The following is an 18,151-nucleotide window of genomic DNA, read 5'->3' on the forward strand; positions in this document are numbered from 1 at the left end:
ATTTTCGAACACATCTGATCGCCCACTGTGCGCCGTCATACATATGACTGTAGTAAACCGCGTTCCTCAAACGAATAAACGAGAAAGCGGACGACGTCGCTTTCGTGGACGCCGCCGCCTACCGATGCAACCGAGCCTTCGCCGCGGTAGCCGTCTCGTCCTCGCAACGGACTTTAATATAGCCCTGGCAATGCTCGACGATAAGCGAACGACAATATTCAGCGACTCAAGACCGGCCATGAAAGCGTTCGAGAGAGGAGTCGTCTCCATCAAGGCGTTACGCATTCTCCGCGGCGCTGATCCAAGCACCCTCAAACACCACACCGTCGTCTGGTTTCCCGCCCACCTGGGTCGGATCCCGGGCGCCCCGCCAAACCTCAACGAGACAGCCCACGACGCTGCGCGCGCGCTTACCGACCGCGCCGTCACCCCCGGGCAACCACGTCTCGATGAGTTGGAGGCGAACAGGGACGCCCCAGTAACCTACAATGAAATAACCAAACACTTTTACTTGGGACGACGTCTCTTTCCGCTCCCGCACCCCCAACTAAACAGGCCACAGGCGCTAACGCTACGCTTATTACAGACAGATACCTATCCGAACCCCGGCACCTTACACATCATCTACCCGGACATCTACCCAGACGATGCGTGCCCCTCGTGCGGGGTCACGGCGACACTCGCACACGTGCTCTGTGAGTGCAGAAACGCTCCGCCCGACTCTACCTCCGACAAGTGGGAGAGGACGATACGAAGTGCGCTCCTAGAAGATCAGCAATGGGCCGTCCAGCAGGCTCGCGCAGCGGCCGCCAGGTACTCCCTGTCGGTCCCTGCGTGGGAGACGCCCACTGCGCGCTGACGTGCGTCCTGCAGGACTTCTATTAAAGTTTTTCCAATCCAATTTCTTCCCAGCCGCAACAGAAGATAGAGTACATGGTGTATTAGAGCCTGCTACGTCACTTTTGGATCCATACTTTGAATACTAAACGGCTATCCTTCGCACTCACCGACGATTTATGAGTATGCGAGCACACAGCTTACTTCCTTCTAGTACTCTATTGCCGATTTCAATGCATAGCACTTTATAACGTTTAATATAATAAAATCAAGTTGCTAAGGTTGTGACATAGTCTATAGAATGTGAAGGCGGTTTTTCGATACACGTAAAACACCAGTTAATTATTCGAAAACTGGTCAAAAAAATTTTGATGTAACGATGTATGACGTTTTGTGGCTCAAGGGCCAGTGATGGCTAAAGAGCTCCTAGAAATTGTATGATGCAGTCGACGGTGAGGTCAGGGACCAAGGGTATTTATAAAAATAGATGTATGGTGGCCTAAAATATTCGTTGTAAATGCCGTGAAATATTCTACGTATATACGTGTTAGAAGTATGGCGATGACATGTGACGTGCTCTATGCGCATACATGATAAGCCATGAAGGGTGATACACTATAAGGTGAGCTCCCAGTAGCACTACTACCTAAACCCCACGCTAAAACGCAAAGGCATGAAAGCGCGTAAAAAGTGGTACTGTCGCAGCAGCAGCCTGTAGACAAAGGTCGCGCTGTGGTCTCGCGTGCTGATGACGTGGAATGTGCTGAAATATTGGAAAAAGCTTGGACGCTGATTTTATGACAAAAGCGGGTCTGTACCAGGAAAAATTCCTGAATGAAGAGGAATGTAATGTCTATAGGGTAAAGGAAAATACCGTTCGGGTTGCGGTTCTGCTTTCTGACCTACTACCAAAACACGGAGGACCACCAGCCCCTCAATAACACTACTACACTTTGGAGGATCACAGCGAGCCCGCAAAAAACTGTACCATGTGGGTGCCCTACCATGAGTTGGCAGAATGACATGAGTTCGTGCAGTTTATGTTGCGAAGGGCCAGATGGCAACAGATGGTAACGTGGAGTTTATTAAGAGTTGCATTGTCCTATAGAGCTTGTCAATAGCGCTTTATTTACTTACATATGAAATGTTTCAGGTCTATGGCAGCAACAGCTATTGAAAAATTAATTGTTTTGTTGTTATTAATGTGGCATCTCTGTCAGTGAGCACATTACCCTCGATGCCTATATGGCCAGGCACCCAGTGTATTGATACGGCTACTAATTTATTCTTTTCTAGGGGACTGCATATAACCCGCTAACAACGTAACCTCATCGCTCCACGCAAGACGCTCCAGCATGTTTTAGAACTTACGCGAATGTTCTCTTTATTCCATCAATTTTGTGTGTCCTCGCTAAACCTTGTGTATCAGACTGCACACGCGACACGAATTTCATAGTATTTTCTGGAAACCACGTGGACACCAGTGATAACACTGTAACCTTCGACATGCACTGTATAAAAGGCAACGCGCTTGACCCGGTGATCAGATTGCAACGATCGCAGACTGTGTTCGCCGCTATCGTTCTGCTTTAGGTGTAGCTTGCTTTTGAGGGCACATGTTTACACCATAAAAAGTTATTCACAGTTTTGCTCCTGTGTTCTTATCCGTCGCTAGAACTTGGCATCTGGTGCAGCTCCTAGTGCGTTCACGTACCGAACGCTGCCGCAAAGCTACGACCCAAGCCCTTAACCTGAGAACAGCAACGTCGCCGCGAACCAGCGCGCTAGGCGTAGGCTGTAAGGACTGTTACTGGAGTACGGACCTGTTCCAAGAAGAGCACAGGCATCAAGGCTAAGAACGACCCTAATGGGTGCCCCAACGTACCTAATCCTGCCGCAACAGCCTCGGGAGACAAAAAACTTCAGTGAAACATTGGCTCAAGACCCAGAAACTCGGTTGGAAACTACCAAAGAGTCGCGAAATTCAACAACCAGAACTCCGACGACGAGCAGCTGCACGTGTACTTCGCCTTAGAAGACGCCACCAGAACACAGTTTGAGAAACGGAGTCGACCCTTCGACCCTGACAACTTGGAAACTGTTCCGCCACGGCTTCCTGCGGACCTTTACGAGTGTCATGTGCAAGGATAGGGCCGAACTCTGCTAGATGCCCGAATGCAACTGCCAAACGAGAACATCGCAATTTTCCCGGAGATGACTCGCCTGTTCAGACACGCCGACCCCGACATGCCAGCGGAGAAAACTTTTCACCGACAATTATGACACTCCCTAATGCGAATTTCAATCGCAGCTGTTTAGGTGTTTAGAATGCGCGATACACAATGAAAAAGAATTTGGTTCTACAATAAAACTTGCTCTCGACGGAAGCGCCGAACCCCTGCTCGGCCAGCTCGCTTAGCAGCATCGGCAGACAAAATATTTCCACCGGTTCCGCCGCTCGTTGTTCAGATAGAAAAGTGAGCATGGGAACGCGTGGCTCGCGCAGAGTGTATTCTCTAGCGGCGGTGGCACCGCAGGCGAATTAGAGCATGCGCAGGGTATCCGCTGCCCACGCGAGCGCTTTGTTTCCACGCTGGTCACATACCTGGTCGTGCCGGCAATAGGCTTTCCTTCTCACCCTCTTCGCAGTGCCCTCTTACGCCTTCCTGCTCCTGGTCGGGGGACACCCTCCTCTCCACTTTCCTCCTCGTGTCTTTCATCGCTCCGCTGTGCTCTACCTTCGCTTTCATCTTTCGCTGTGCTCGTTCGCTCAACTACGCCGGGGCCGACGCCCGCCGCAGGCACAGGCGCCTAAGAGCTGCGCTCTAGACAGTTCCCTTCAAGATGAAGGGGTTTAAGCAGCAGCTTTTCACTTTATCTATAGGCAGCCGGCCGAAGGCCGCTGCTTAGTTTGTTTCCGAGGCCACAACCTCGAAAAGACACTCGATATGGAGAAAAGGCTATATCCCCGCCAAACGCTCGCCGCAAAGTACGCCGTTGTTCAAGCAGTTGGTAGCGACGACCTGTGTGAGACCATCATAGCGGTCGCTCGCGACGAACTACAGAAACTATTTTAAAGGTCGCAGCCTCAATCGCCGACATCGCCAAAGAAGTTAAGCGATTACTTGGAATTCCTGAGGTGCAACCACAAACACCGCATTCTCAGCCAGGAGCGACAACATGCACCGCCGCCAGCACGCCCGCCTGTCGCCCAGCGCAGTTACTCGAGGAAGACGGACATATGGTGCGCCACGGACCACTGCCCGCTCTGCCATCACTGCGGGGAAGCCAGCCATGTCTACCGCCGATTCCCATTCGCGACTTCGGGCTGTGAGGGTTCGCCGTCAACGCACCGCTCCCATTCCAAGATGAACGGCCGTTGGGTATTACCGACTACCTCGCTTCCACTCAGTGGAGCCCTTGACAACCATTTCGTTCACCGTCACCAGGTCGATACCTGTCGGCGCAACTCCGATCATACACTGGTCCAGCCCAGGAACGGCCCGCAAACCTATATCCCGAAGAGTAAAAGGAGCTCAACAGGCGTTCCATTTAGTGCAACAGGCGATGCACAAGTGTGATGGAGGCGCGCTTCCTTTTCGTCGAACTGTTCTTATCGTTGATTTATCTGTTGTGTATACCCTTGTATATTTTGACTGCGTGCGCGATACGAATTGTGTAGTAATTTCTGGAACCCACGCGACGGAAAACAATGGTCACTTGAGGCGGAGACAGTCACACGAGACGGGCACCAAAGCGGCAGTACAAGGAGAGATAATGACATCAGCGGCGACGACCCCTTCACCAGACCGGCTAGGGAGATGGACGGCAGTGTCACGGAACCGAGACAAAGCCAATTGCGCACGAGCGCAGTGGACAACAGCATGATAGGCGGAAAGAAAATCCCAGCCCAGAATACCCCCAAGCAAAGCATGCTATAGAACGATGGCTTTAGCAAAATATAGTTTGTCTTTAATTAATACAGGAGTGGTACATGCCGCAAAAGACTTGACTTGCTGCGAGCGTGCCGGGCGTAGTGAAAGTTCGGGAACAGGAATCGTCACTTACCTTAGTTTGCGGCCGACGTGTTCACTTTTGGCAAAAAGGCAGCCCTTGTGTCGACAACAGCGTATGTCGCAGCACTTGCGACAAACACTGCGATCTCCTTTGGAGGGGAAATGTGAGGCCTTGACAATTTCTACGACTGCGCAGTTCTTGCCTCGGGAACTGCGGCTGTCAGTTTACCTCCAGGCCAGAGCAGGAACGGTGAAGCATGGGTGAAATTTCTTAATTTCTTTGAGCATGGCTTCTTAATTTCGTCCTCAACAATTTCGCGTATGGGCCGGCGCGAGGAACCCTCGTTTGTGACCGTTACTGCTTTGGCACTTGGAGGTCTAGTGCTGGTCAGGTGATCATACTGGCGGCTGCGTAGGTGTAACGCGCGCTCTATGGCCGTCGATTCTTTAATAAATTCATCAAAGCTCACCGGCGGGTTCCGCACAAGACCGGAAAACAGTTGTCGCTTTACGCGTCGCATGAGGTGGCTGTGTTTTTTTAGCCTCGGGCATGTCGGGGTCTGCACGACGACAAAGATGAGCCATGTCCTCAGCTAACACGGCAACAGTTGTTTCGACAGGCGGAAAACTTCCTGGGCTTGATATGGCGCTGTTGACAGGCGTCCCAAACATTTACCCAGCGCCTCCACCAGTGTCACGATTTACAAGCAGCAGGAAATTATAAAACAGGGCAGGACACTTTAATTGCAGGCTAAGTGAAAAACACTTGCGCATGGACCTCGCCTTCTCTTCTGCAGTGCGCGAGATCTTCGACTTTCTCTGCGTGCCGTATATTCGATGTGGCAGTGTGATTATTAAAAATCAGGCCTCTCGGTTAACCTTTTTCTTCTCGTTGTAACCCCAACGGTAGGAGACGACAAAAGGACGGTGAGGGGGGGGGGGGGGGGCATAAAGCGGCACCGGCGGTTCGCGATACAGCAGCGAAAAGGTGCACGCACAGCACAGCTACTTCCTCGATGTTGTCACAACATCCTTGACACCGGTATAGTTAAGATAATAATCAGGTGGACCATTTGGGCTTCCACGAAACACCTCAATTTGATGCCACAAAAAACAAACGTGGCCATAGCAGCAAGCGAAAAAGCCGCCGTGAAGCTCGATAACGTAGCCATCTTTGTTTATTTCGGCAGCGTTGCCAGCGCAAGTAGCGGATTGTGGAGATGTCAATTGGTATCAAAATAGACGAGGGCTGAGAGGATTTTGTTGCTGTTTTAATAGGGGAGGAGGGTGCTGTGGATTCGTCCTCGCTTTTATTTGCTTCCGCGTGATTTGCACCTTTGCGTGCGTCATCAATGTATTCTATTTGGACGCTTGTCTGCACTATCGCTGTCGTGATGCCCCTGTTTTTTTTTCTCGCTGATGTAAGCATAATTGCGAATGACCAAAAAATACCAGCTATTACACATTTTAACTGTTTGCAGGCGGCGCATACTTGTGCTGCCATAATGTGCCCCAATTTGGTTCGAGCTGTCAGGTTGTGTAGGTTATTTAACAATTCTTGTGCTGCCCTTCGAACTGTGCAACAGATACGAAGAGTGCACAAGTTGTCTAATGTATGTAAACTCTCTTGGATGAGAGTCGTTCCCACTGTTCCACCGGTTGCACATGCGAGAGTACAGTGATGTATTTTTATGCTTCTGCTCTGTTTATAGATTTGTCAACCGTGGTTAACAAACACGAGCCATTGTAGCCATTCACGTTTTATTACGTCGAGTGTAGATTATGCGGGAAAAGAGTAATTTGATGAAGTATCAGCAATGACACCAACTATCATTGTAGTAAATAAAAACTTTCCCTTAATAACGGCTTTCCTGAGCGGGCTAGCCTTGTTTTGGCGTGATGAAGATTGTCCCTGTCCAGAAAATAGATGGGCAATATCCTGCATCCCTTACCTACTTTCTCGTTTGTCAAGCTCTCAAAATTCCGTTGGTAGGCATAGTGAAGCAGTGCGTGAAATCTGGAGCACAAGTAAAAGGAATACAAGAACTCAATCACCAAACGCTCAAGAATTCTGCAACGGACTGATTTACATGTTGATGCACCAGTCTTCCGGCTTTAAAATATTACGCGCATACAAAACAACGTCAAGTGGAGGATCGTGTCGTCCTTTGTGTACATAATAATATATAACATTATTTATTTATTTATTTCATTACCTTCAATGCCCGAACGCGTTACAGAAGGGAGTAGGAAAATAAGATAATTGTTGTGATTGCTGACGGTTAGTATATGCAATAATAATTGTCGACAGCGGATTTAAATGCAGAAACACTTGGTATGGCGAAGACGGAGGTGGGCAGGTGGTTCCATTCCCTCGATGTCTTTGGAATAAATGAATTAGAAAATACGTTAGTGTGGCGAAAAGGGATTTCAACTTTATGACGGTGATTAGTACGACAAAACAAATCAGATGGCTCATTAAGGAGCTCATTTTACAGATGTGGATTATGAAAAGCTTTATGGAATAAGTATAAACGAAACACTTTTCTGCGCAGAGAAAGGTTAGGAAGTTTTAAAATGTGTTTTATAGACGATAGACTTAGAAAGCAGAATTAATTTGACACAATAATATGCGCGCTACGGTTTTGTACTGATTCTAATTGATTATTGAGAAATGCTTTACTGGGATCCGACAAAGCGCATGCGCATTCCAGCTTAGACCTTAAAGTTTTTGTATAATGATAATTTACAAAACACTTGCTTTGAATAATGTTAGTTAACGTGTAATGTTAATAAAGTATTTTATAGTAATATATTAAACGTTTGTGGAGCAATAATCGTGATCTGCCTTGCTTGCGTTTCCTTTCTTTAGAACTACGCATTCGCTACTTTCTTCTCGACAACGCTGTGTGGCGCTGATAACGCGTAAGCCATTCTCACTTGGCAGTACCGGGCTCGCAACGTTAAAAAAAGGAAATGCGTGCAAAACAAATGGCGATTATTGTTGTGAGAAAGGATGCCACCCAAATGATGTAAACTTCCTTAAGAGGGCCGCAGAAGGCTACCGGGAACACTAATGCGTCTGCGTACAACGCTCATAGCGGCAGCGGAACGTAGGACTGCGTATACGTTGAACCCAAATGAGTGGAGATTCGTGGTGCACCTAGCTGCTTTCTTTATCGTTTTACAGCCAAGCTGAGGTCACGTCACAGGCGAGTCATGGAGACGCACTTGTTAGCGTCGAAAACATTTTCCATTTTCAGTCCAATTGGGAAATATACTTCTTATATCTGCACGGCGACAACTTGCACGACGATGAAAAACAAAACTAGTCAGGAGGGTAACGTAATGAAGGGTCAAGAGAGCTTAGGAACCGCCGTGGTTGCTCAGTGGCTATGGCGTTGGGCTGCTGAGCACGAGGTCGCGGGATCGAATCCCGGCCACGCCTGCCGCATTTCCATGGAGGCGAGAGCACCCGTGAACTTAGATTTAGGTGCACGTTAAAGATCCCCAGGTGGCCAAATTTCCGGAGTCCTCCACTAGGGCGTGCCTCATAATCAGAAAGTGGTTTCGGTACGTAAAACCCCATAATTTTCTTTAAGACAGCTTACGACCGAGCTGGCAGAAGTTGGATCCTTGGTTTGAATTTCACTTTTCTTATGTATTGCAGCAAGCTAGTTCCCTCTATTAGCGATACGTCGGTTGTTTTGCGTAGCAACAAAAAGCATTGTTTATAGATGATGCTCTAATCTCTACGCTTCTTGAAATGATGTATTGGTTGGCTTGTTGGCCAGTGCTCTTATGCGACCCTCTTCTGCTGTGTACGTAAGTGGGCGAAGTATCCAGAATAAAATTTATTTGTGAGTTAGCGCTTGTCCCGTGCTTTGTGTCTATCTTCTGTCCTGCCTTGGAATTGCGCTTGCCATTATTTAGTTGTTAAATATACAAGCAAAACACGGGCAAGGTGGAAGATGGAAATTCAAGACGATGAGCAAAACGAGAACAAGGGAAAAGTGGGAGCCAGCGTTTCAACAAGTGGACTTGTCGACACGTTGGCTCACGCTCTTACGTTGTTTTTGTTTGGCCCATCAACAAGGAAGTATGTACCTTAAAGCCACAAAGCCCAACGTATCATGTCTGATACGCTGTATTTGATGCCTGAAAACCGTTATTGAAGCGCTGAAAACCCAGTCCAAAGCCCATACTACCGTTTTTAATGTCCGATAAGGAGTTTACAGTTGTCCATAGTTCACCCAATGAATTATTGAATAAATAATTACCGTGCTAATCAATTTTAATCAGTTATCATTTCACTGTTTTCTTAATACCAATATATTTGCAATGGCAAGAGATAAATTTGAACCAGTGATTTTAATTTTCTTTCATGTGAAATCATCTGCATGCTTTGTGGGGTTAATGTTGCCACATTGCATGAATAGTAAAAGCGCGCACTAGACTTGGCCAGCGGAGCCCGCTGCTTTTTCTGAAATTTCGATGCTGACTAATAATCATACAAGCCCTTATTTTGGCACTTTTTTTTCTATTTTATTATGCAGACATAGAATATACAGTTTCTAAAACTGGTTTTTCTGGTCAGGTCGTTCTGGCCTGTCGCGAATGGCTTCCACTGTGGGAGGCGAGCTCCCATGACGCTACCTTCAGTGTTTGCACTTATTTATTAGTATAATGCAAATATATGAAACATACAGCACAAAATGAAATGCAAACTTCACAAATACATAAACATTTTGGCGAGCAGTTTAGAAGTAGCCGCCATAGTGGTGGCTTGTGCCATTGAACCCGCTTGTTCCGCAACACAACATGTGGCACGAGGTGCACATCTAAAAGCTGCCTACAAAACACATGTTAAAGCTACTTTCAAACCGTGCGTGCGTGCGTTTGCACGTGCGATTCATGCCAGACGCTCTGATGCAGAACGAGCGGGTTCATTGGCACAGAGAAATGCTGTGGGACCTACTGTTAAATTACTGTAGTATATACGCAGCAGTAATAAGTCAAGCTTATGCCAATCTCTGATTGCTGTCGGAAAGTATGAGTATTTGAGACAGACTAATCCGTGTATTCAGTTAGTCCCAAAAACTTCTGCTAGCGTGTGGACTTAAGTGATTTCATAGAAATATGTCTAGCGATGTCTTTATTTACCTGGTGGCGAAAAAAACTGGTGCGTGAATTTTAATCATGTTACTTTCACTCTGTTTTCAAGGCAAGAAGGCTAGCCTAGCCTTTTTTTTTAGTAATATGGCGGACGAGTCTGAGAGTTGATATTTGTCAGAAGTAAACCTAACCGCCATTTCTCGGATACCTTTCAGTCTAATAAAATAATATTTCGTGTGTGGCGACCATGGATGTTAAAATATTCAATAACTGTTCTAACGGATGTGTTTAAGGCTAGGAATCTGGTTTGAAGCGGGGAAAGGGAAAGGCGTCCTCTGAGGAAGACAAATTATTTTAGGGCGGGTAATCAGATCCTGGAAATGTGAGTCTCCCATCGACGATCGTGGGATAGTCGTAAAAAAACGTACTTATGCTCTAAAACTCTAGTTAGTTGGGCGTTATTTGTAATGCGCCTGAAACTCAGACGTGTGTTTTCCTTCTCGTAATGGCTGGGTTAGCGCATTTATTAAAGATAACGATCATTTGTCAATCAGCGCACTCTTTAGCAACGGCGTCCAACGCCTCATTTATGCTTACGTGGTCCTCATATGTGCAAATGTTTTGGTACAATATGAAGCGCTCTGGGAACAATCAAGTTTTTACGCGTGCTTTAGGCGGTCAATCATGCTTAAACAATTTTATAAAGAACAGGAGCCAAGACGCGCCCCTGGGAGAATCACATGTGACCGGAGATAATCTCGAGCGCTGACAGTGAATTTCTATGAATTGTAATATATTTTGGCCATCTTTAAACCAGGTAGTTATCGGACCACTCCCTCATTCTGAGTAGATTTTACTAATAAGTTTTTGTTTTGTGCCACACAAGGACGTGCATTTAGACAATTAAAGATAATATCTGTTTATTTTTCGTTATCAATACTGAAGGCCAAACCCTGCATTAGTCTTATCATCTGAGTGACACTTGGCCGTCCTTTACGAATATTGTATTGGCAAGGCGATGATGTGTGGCGTTTTATGGCGCAAGGGCCAGTTATGGCCAAAGAGCGCCATGACAAATGTAATGTTTACAGTGCATTGTGAATGGTGTAGACAATGAATTCCTCATGATATATCTGAGATGGCTGTAAAGAGGCCTAAATTTGTTGCTGTGGATGGCGTAAAATCTATTGTTGCTAAAATAATGACACGTAGTAGTGCTGTGGGCTATGGCAATGATTAAAGGCATGATGCGATAAAACGTTGATGCGTTAAAGGCATGATGCGATAAAACATAACGTTGACACTTTAGCTTCAAGAATCTTTTTGGGTACAGGGGCTCTTTCGTGCGCTAAAATTCTCTGGCCAAATTATTTCGAGAGTGTCTGTTTCAGCTAAATACTCTAAAACTATTTTTGGATTAAAAAGCGGTTCATTGCTGAGAAAAAATTTCGGGTGAAGAGGTATATTTTCGCGATATGCGGAAATAAAATACTTTTTCCTCTGTGCTTCTATTGCAGGGCATTGAATAAGAACGTGCAGGACTGTGAGATTTTGGCCGCACTTACTACAAGTGGGAGGATACCCCCCCGTCAAGAGGGAAGAGTGAGTGCCGTAAGTGTGTCCTATTCTTAATCGGCAAAGGAGCACTTCGTTATATCGTGATGTTCTCTCCGATGCCCAATATCATAATTTGGGCTTTATCAAGTGCAGTTTATTTGATATCTCAGCATTCCACTGTTTCTGCCAATGGATTTTGAGCTTGTGACGCAGGTATGCTTTAAGATCTGTGGCTGGGATGGGTATGTTTATATCCGTGTCACTAAAAGCTACTGAAGTAGCTTTCTCGTCAGCAGCTTCGTTGCCCTTTATGCCACAGTGGCTAGGTACCCAGCATAGGATGATCGTTTGTTTAGCACTATAAGCTGAGCATAGCAATGTATACAGTTCGTTAAAGACAGTGTTTTTATGTTTACGTACGTTCATAAGGGCTCGCACTACACTCAATGAGCCTGTGAATACTATAGCCCTAGTCAGATTCGTTTGCCTGATGTGCTTCACTGCAGAGAGTATTGCATATGCTTCAGCTGTAAAGATACATGTATGTGGGTTCAATGTACCGGATATTAAGAATGCTGGTCCTAGTGCTGCGTAAGCAACCCCAGAAGAAGACTTAGAGGCATCTGTGCAGAATTCAGCACCAGAATATTTCTCCTGAAGCTCAAGAAAATGTGACCGTATGTGTGCCTCAGGTGCTCCTTTTGATATTTCTGCAAACGACACGTCACACTCGACAGTCTTCCACTCCCAAGGCGGTGGAAGCCGCGTAGTTGCCATTATGACATTCTCTAAAATTCGCGCGCCCGTTTCTTCGGACAATGCTTCCAACCGAGGGGAGAGAGGAGGTCTAGTGCCTGGGCGGTTACGGAAAAGCCTAGCCGTAGACAGGTCGTAAATAACTGAATGGCATGGATCATGGAAATCTGATTTCACTTTGAGGGCGTATGAGAGACTTAAATATGTTCTTTGAAGATGTAGGGACCATTCGTTAGATTCAGCATACAGGCTTTCTACGGGGCTAGTCCTGAACGCACCAGTAGCGAGACGGATACCCAAGTGGTGAACGGAATCGAGCATCTTCAAAGCACTAGGCATCGCAGAGTTGTACACAATGCCTCCGTGGTCAAGGCGTGACCGTATAAGGCTTTTGTACAAGCTCAAGAGGCATCTTCTGTCACTTCCCCAAGATGTGCGAGACAAGAGCTTCAGTAGATTCATTGTCCTCAAGCATTTCATTTTCAGATATTTTAAGTGTGGGATAAAAGTTAGTTTGGAGTCTAAAATGAGGCCTAGAAATTTATGTTCATGACTAACAGATAGCCGTTCTCCATTAAGATCAATAGCGGGCTCCGGTAGTACCCCTCTCTTGTTGGCGAAAAGAATGCATGTACTTGTTTCAGGGTTTAGTTTAAAGCCGTTCTCGTCTGCCCACTTAAACAACTTATTCAGGCCAAGCTTCACTTGTCGCTCACAGATACTAAAATTGCATGACTTGTAACCTATTTGGATATCATCCATGTATACGGAATAAAACATTGTAGGTGGTATGATAGTATGGAGCGAATTCATTTTTACAAGGAATAAAGTGCAGCTCAGCACTCCACCTTGTGGCACACCTGTTTCCTGAGTAAATAGACGAGACAGGACATTACCAACACGAACATGGAATGTGCGGTTGCACAGATCACTTTGAATCACCTTTAGCAAGTTGCCTCGGACGCCCATTGCAGCTAGATTACTAAGGATTCCGAAACGCCAAGTAATATCATATGCTTTCTCCATGTGTAAAAATACTGATAAGAAAAACTTTTTGTGCACAATGGCATCCCGGATATTTGTCTCGATACGGACAAGTTGATCTGTTGTGGATATATGTTCCCTGAAGCCACACTGCAAGGGATATAGTATCTTGTTACTTTCAAGAAACTGCACCAGGCGACGTTGAGTAATTTTCTCAAAAAACTTACATAGGCAGCTTTCTACATTATGGTAGTGGTTATATGTTTGAGTACTATGTGGTCTAAATGTTTACTGATTGCGGGTCAGCGACGTGGGCCAGCAATTTGATATTTCCATCTTGTTTTCTGATTTGTGTGCTTGAATAAATTTGGCCATTTTGCAGTCCTGTGGTAACGTGCATATGTTAAGATTTAATAGAGATTAGGCAGAAATGCTTGGCAAAGCATCTTGCGCATCTTTTTAGACATATGCTAGATGTGTTATCCAGTCCTACTTTGGGTTTATTGACAAAATTTAGTAAAAAGTCAATCAAATTACGATGAGTTACTACAAGTATTCTTATATGTCTTCGGGTGCAAGGGTTAACATGTAGAATGTTCCGTCGACAACGGTAAAAACTGATTGAAAATATGTGTCAAAAAGCTTTTGCCCCGAAAGATCGTCTTCGGAGGAAACTTGGTGCCCGCTGTGCTTGTTAGGTTTAAAGTATCCCTGGGCAAAGCTTTAGAAAGTTAGGAAGGGTATTGGTAAAATTACTACCGACTTTGGCTGCCTTCCCATAATACGAATAGCAGTTGAAAGGCCCTTTGCAGATGCAAGGTTAAGTTTCATTTTCTGCGCTTCTCTTAAGCATGGTACTTTACATTCAGCGTGAATGATGGCGCGATTAATCTAATGATCCAGTTTCTCTTACTTCTTTGTTTTGCTAGGTTCACTGTTATCTATCAAACTAAAACAATTTCTTTTACCCTTTTCCATAACAATTCTATATTAGAAGTTTCAAAATTAGAGAGTACTAGAAAGGCAGGATCAAGATTAAGTATTGTCACATAGTTGACATTGGTAAAATTATGGTAAGCAGTTTTTGATTGTACACATTATATGGGGCCATGAATGGGTACGCTCGAACTGGTAAATTTGTCGTCGGCTATGCCATCCATGAGTTCTATTTTGGCACGATATGATGAGCAGTGCACACTAAGAAAAACTAAGTCTAAAATGTTACAGAAAGATCCCGATGTGCGAGTGGGTTGAGTTACTATTGGTACTGTTTACGGTTTAACATTCTATCTACCCAGTTGAAAACTACACCAGAGCGGTTTGTTGTGTTCTGGTGTTTCCTAGTCTAAACACCAGCACGGTCTGGTGTTACCTGGCGTGCACACCAGAGTGGCTTGGTATGTTCTGGTGTGCACGCCAGTGAATTGGTGTGTTCTGGTGTCTACACCACAGCGGCTTGGTGTGTTCTGGTATGCACATCAAAGTGGTCTGGTGTCCACCACACCACAGTGCAGCTTAGTGTTGCTAGGTGTGCACATCACTGCAGGGTGGATGCTGTCTGGCGTACATGCTAGTATGTTATGATGTAAAATTTGCTTTTGCACACCTGCCTCGGTTAATAGTTCTTTCCTGGTTTGTGTACGGTTAAGGTTGTTTAAATGCGAAATTGGCTGCTTTGAAGTTAGCACAGGCACCACATTGAAATTTATTACCTTTATTTATCTCAATATATTGTAGCCCCATACGGTCATTGCAGGAACAGGGATTACAGAATACAAATTTAGCAAAGAATAAAAAAGGGAAAACACAAAGAAAACAAGATGCAATGAAAGCTCAAGGATTAATGTTTACAAGATCGAATAATTGAGCATTGTGAAAATTAAAGAACGAACATGACCGAGTAAAACATTCAACATTTCTATAGTCTGGACAAAACCACCATTTAAGTGCCTCGTTGTGGTGATGAGGAGACACATTTTGTCAGGATAGTGTAAAGTGTATGTACGTCCAACAATTGTGATAAAGCTGCTAGGTAAAGGGAATTGTGCAGAGGTAACCATAGCCTGGGAAACTTCAATTACTCCATGTGGTGCTAGGGAGACAGAGTAGCAAACTGAATATTCCAAAGATGGGAACCATTACAATGGAAACCATTGCATGAGTTCTCTACCTCTTACTTATGACAGAAACATAAGCTGAATTATGACATTGTATACATGAACACAACGTTTTAATGGCCAGGAATTTATGCATTTGCTTGCAAATTTTAGGATACATGACAAAGCTGCTTTAGAAAATGATAATACATACTATATATATATATATATATATATATATATATATATATATATAAAACGTGCATATTTGCAATTCAATGTTATTGGTTAGATCTTCTAGAATTCAAGCGTTAGGACTAGAATGGAAACATCTATGGACAATGTTTTCTCTGGCACAAGATGGAGTTCCACGGAAAGATATTAAATAGTGACAGGCAAACAGCGCTATGCATATTATACTTGCTTTGTTTAAGTGTCCTGCTTACACGTGGTTGGAAAACAAGTAGCTTCAAAATACATTAGTTTAATTACCAAAAAATGCGTACCAATCCTACACTTCGCAGGAAGGCACAGAACAAACCGGTTATGATGAATAGAAGTTTATGTTTCTAGCTTTCATGAAATCACTTTCCAGTGATGTGCTGAAAGCCTGTAGTCATACCTAACATTCATGCTTCATAATGCTTGCTTTTACCTAAGTTATATTACATTAAACTTTATGTGAGAACCAGATAACAATTCTGCAAAGTGAACAGGGACAAAGAACTGATTTTTACTAAACACAAACAATCTGTTATAACGGCTTGGTAAATCTAACTCGGAAATCCACACACGTTCGCTCAGTAAATTTGTTATTTCAGCATTAGTATGACATAAGAGGTCATTTTCTAGTGAGCAGATTGCTGCTCATGTCGCATTTTGTACCACTGTCCAGACAAATGGATATGAACATCCCACATACAAAATAGCGATGAAATTAGGAAATTCCCGGGCAATATTTGGAATCGGTTGGTGAGGGACACGGGTAATCGGAGATTGCAGGGAGAGGCCTTCCTCGTGCAGTGGACATAAGATGGGGTGATTAAGATGATGATGACATACACAGTAATTTAGTGGCAAAGCCAACTGCCAAACTAACAAGATTATGTGGAATCATATTCTTTCCTCACAGGGTTAAATAATCTTTTGCTTTATGACTTACAAACTACATGCAATGGAAGAATCACCTTTTGCGTATTCATATAAATAGTTTTATGGAGTAACTATGCCTGACACAACATAGGATACTCCTGGTTTGTTGTCGAAACATTGCAACACGTGCTGTTCAATGACATCGCACAGTGTCTTTTAACTCTAAAATCTACCAGTGCACCCATGAAAATATTGTACTTGGAACGAATGATATGATGAAATGACATACACTATTTCAGATAAGTAGGCAACTACATTTTTATTTAACATACTGCAAGGCCCTCAGCACTGAGAACATGCTGAGATACTGACAAATCATAGTATGATTAACATACTGGAACAAGTTTACATATTTTGCTTTCTATCTCGATGCGCATAGCTGGATCGCTAAGGTCTTGTAAAATTACCACTCAATGCTGTCCTCAAACAATAAAGAGTCGGAATGATTCAACCACATTACAGATATTCTTACTATCCAACAAGAACATATTTAAAAGGGCACTCATTGAAGAAAGCAAACAAGACGGAAAATTACACATTCACAATGCAACGTCAGGGAAGCACATTGGGGTTTCTATCGCAGATACAGGTAAATAAGAAAGATAATGGAGAAACAAAGAAAACTGCGTGTAACCGGCTGCGTCTACTCGCTGGAATGGGCTGCAGCCTTTGGCTGCAGCCCATTCTCGTGGGACAGCTCATGGGACACATGCACACTGCAGGGAGGGATTCGTGGGCTGCACACTAAACACACAAGGCACGGACGAGAGGAACGCGGCATGGCGTAGGTAGTTGCTTCAACTACGAGGAACATTTTGTAAGCTGATTGGAGTCCATGTATCAGGTGCGAACGAAACTTTGCCATAACGTTTGCAAAGTTTCGCCTGTGGCGCCCGGCTGGTCAATGTTATACGGCAGACAGCGTTCCTTTCGCTGTGCGACCACAGTGTGCTTGGCCTGTGCCAGAAACCCGGCTGCCCGTAGACGCCGACACATAAAAACATTCACAAGAAAAATAAGGTCGTGTGCTTAGCATGCGGGTGAAACCTAAAGCACCAGCGAACCGTTGGCACTATCGAATTTGCATTGATATAACGTGAGTTTTGATTTTTTATATGCCCGGCCTCAGCTCAACTCTCGCGATATATTCGGGTTGTTAACGCAGTTATTGTAGCACGTTGTTGCCTTTCTATTTGTTCTAGCAATTCAAACTACAGAAATCTTGGCGCAAGGGGGGGGGGGGAAGTGGCTACTTTACATATCGCACACCCTTTCTTCTCCTAATTTACAACTCTATTAGTGCTGTATAGATGCGGTCAGGGCGTATTATTCGTAAGTTTGAGCAACACGACCAACGCCGTTGTGGCGACGTGTCAAGCGAGTGGTCTTCGAAGTCGCTCAATCCGTGAATTGCTGCCTGTTCGTTAACTTTCATGGGTGGCACAGGGGACGACACTGTGCTTGCCGCTAATTACAGAAACATGAGAACTCGTCCTTCGACTTAATTTTGCGACGGCAGTTCACAGCAGCGATGAATAAAGCACTCTATGGTAATGCGCTGCCATACGTCGTTTCCAGTTTAGTTGCGGCACTGCATTGTTTTATAACTGTAAGATGTCTCTGTATTGTACTTGAGGG

Source organism: Dermacentor andersoni, chromosome 3 (genome assembly GCF_023375885.2).
Source record: "Dermacentor andersoni chromosome 3, qqDerAnde1_hic_scaffold, whole genome shotgun sequence".
NCBI classification, from domain to species: Eukaryota; Metazoa; Arthropoda; class Arachnida; order Ixodida; family Ixodidae; genus Dermacentor; species Dermacentor andersoni.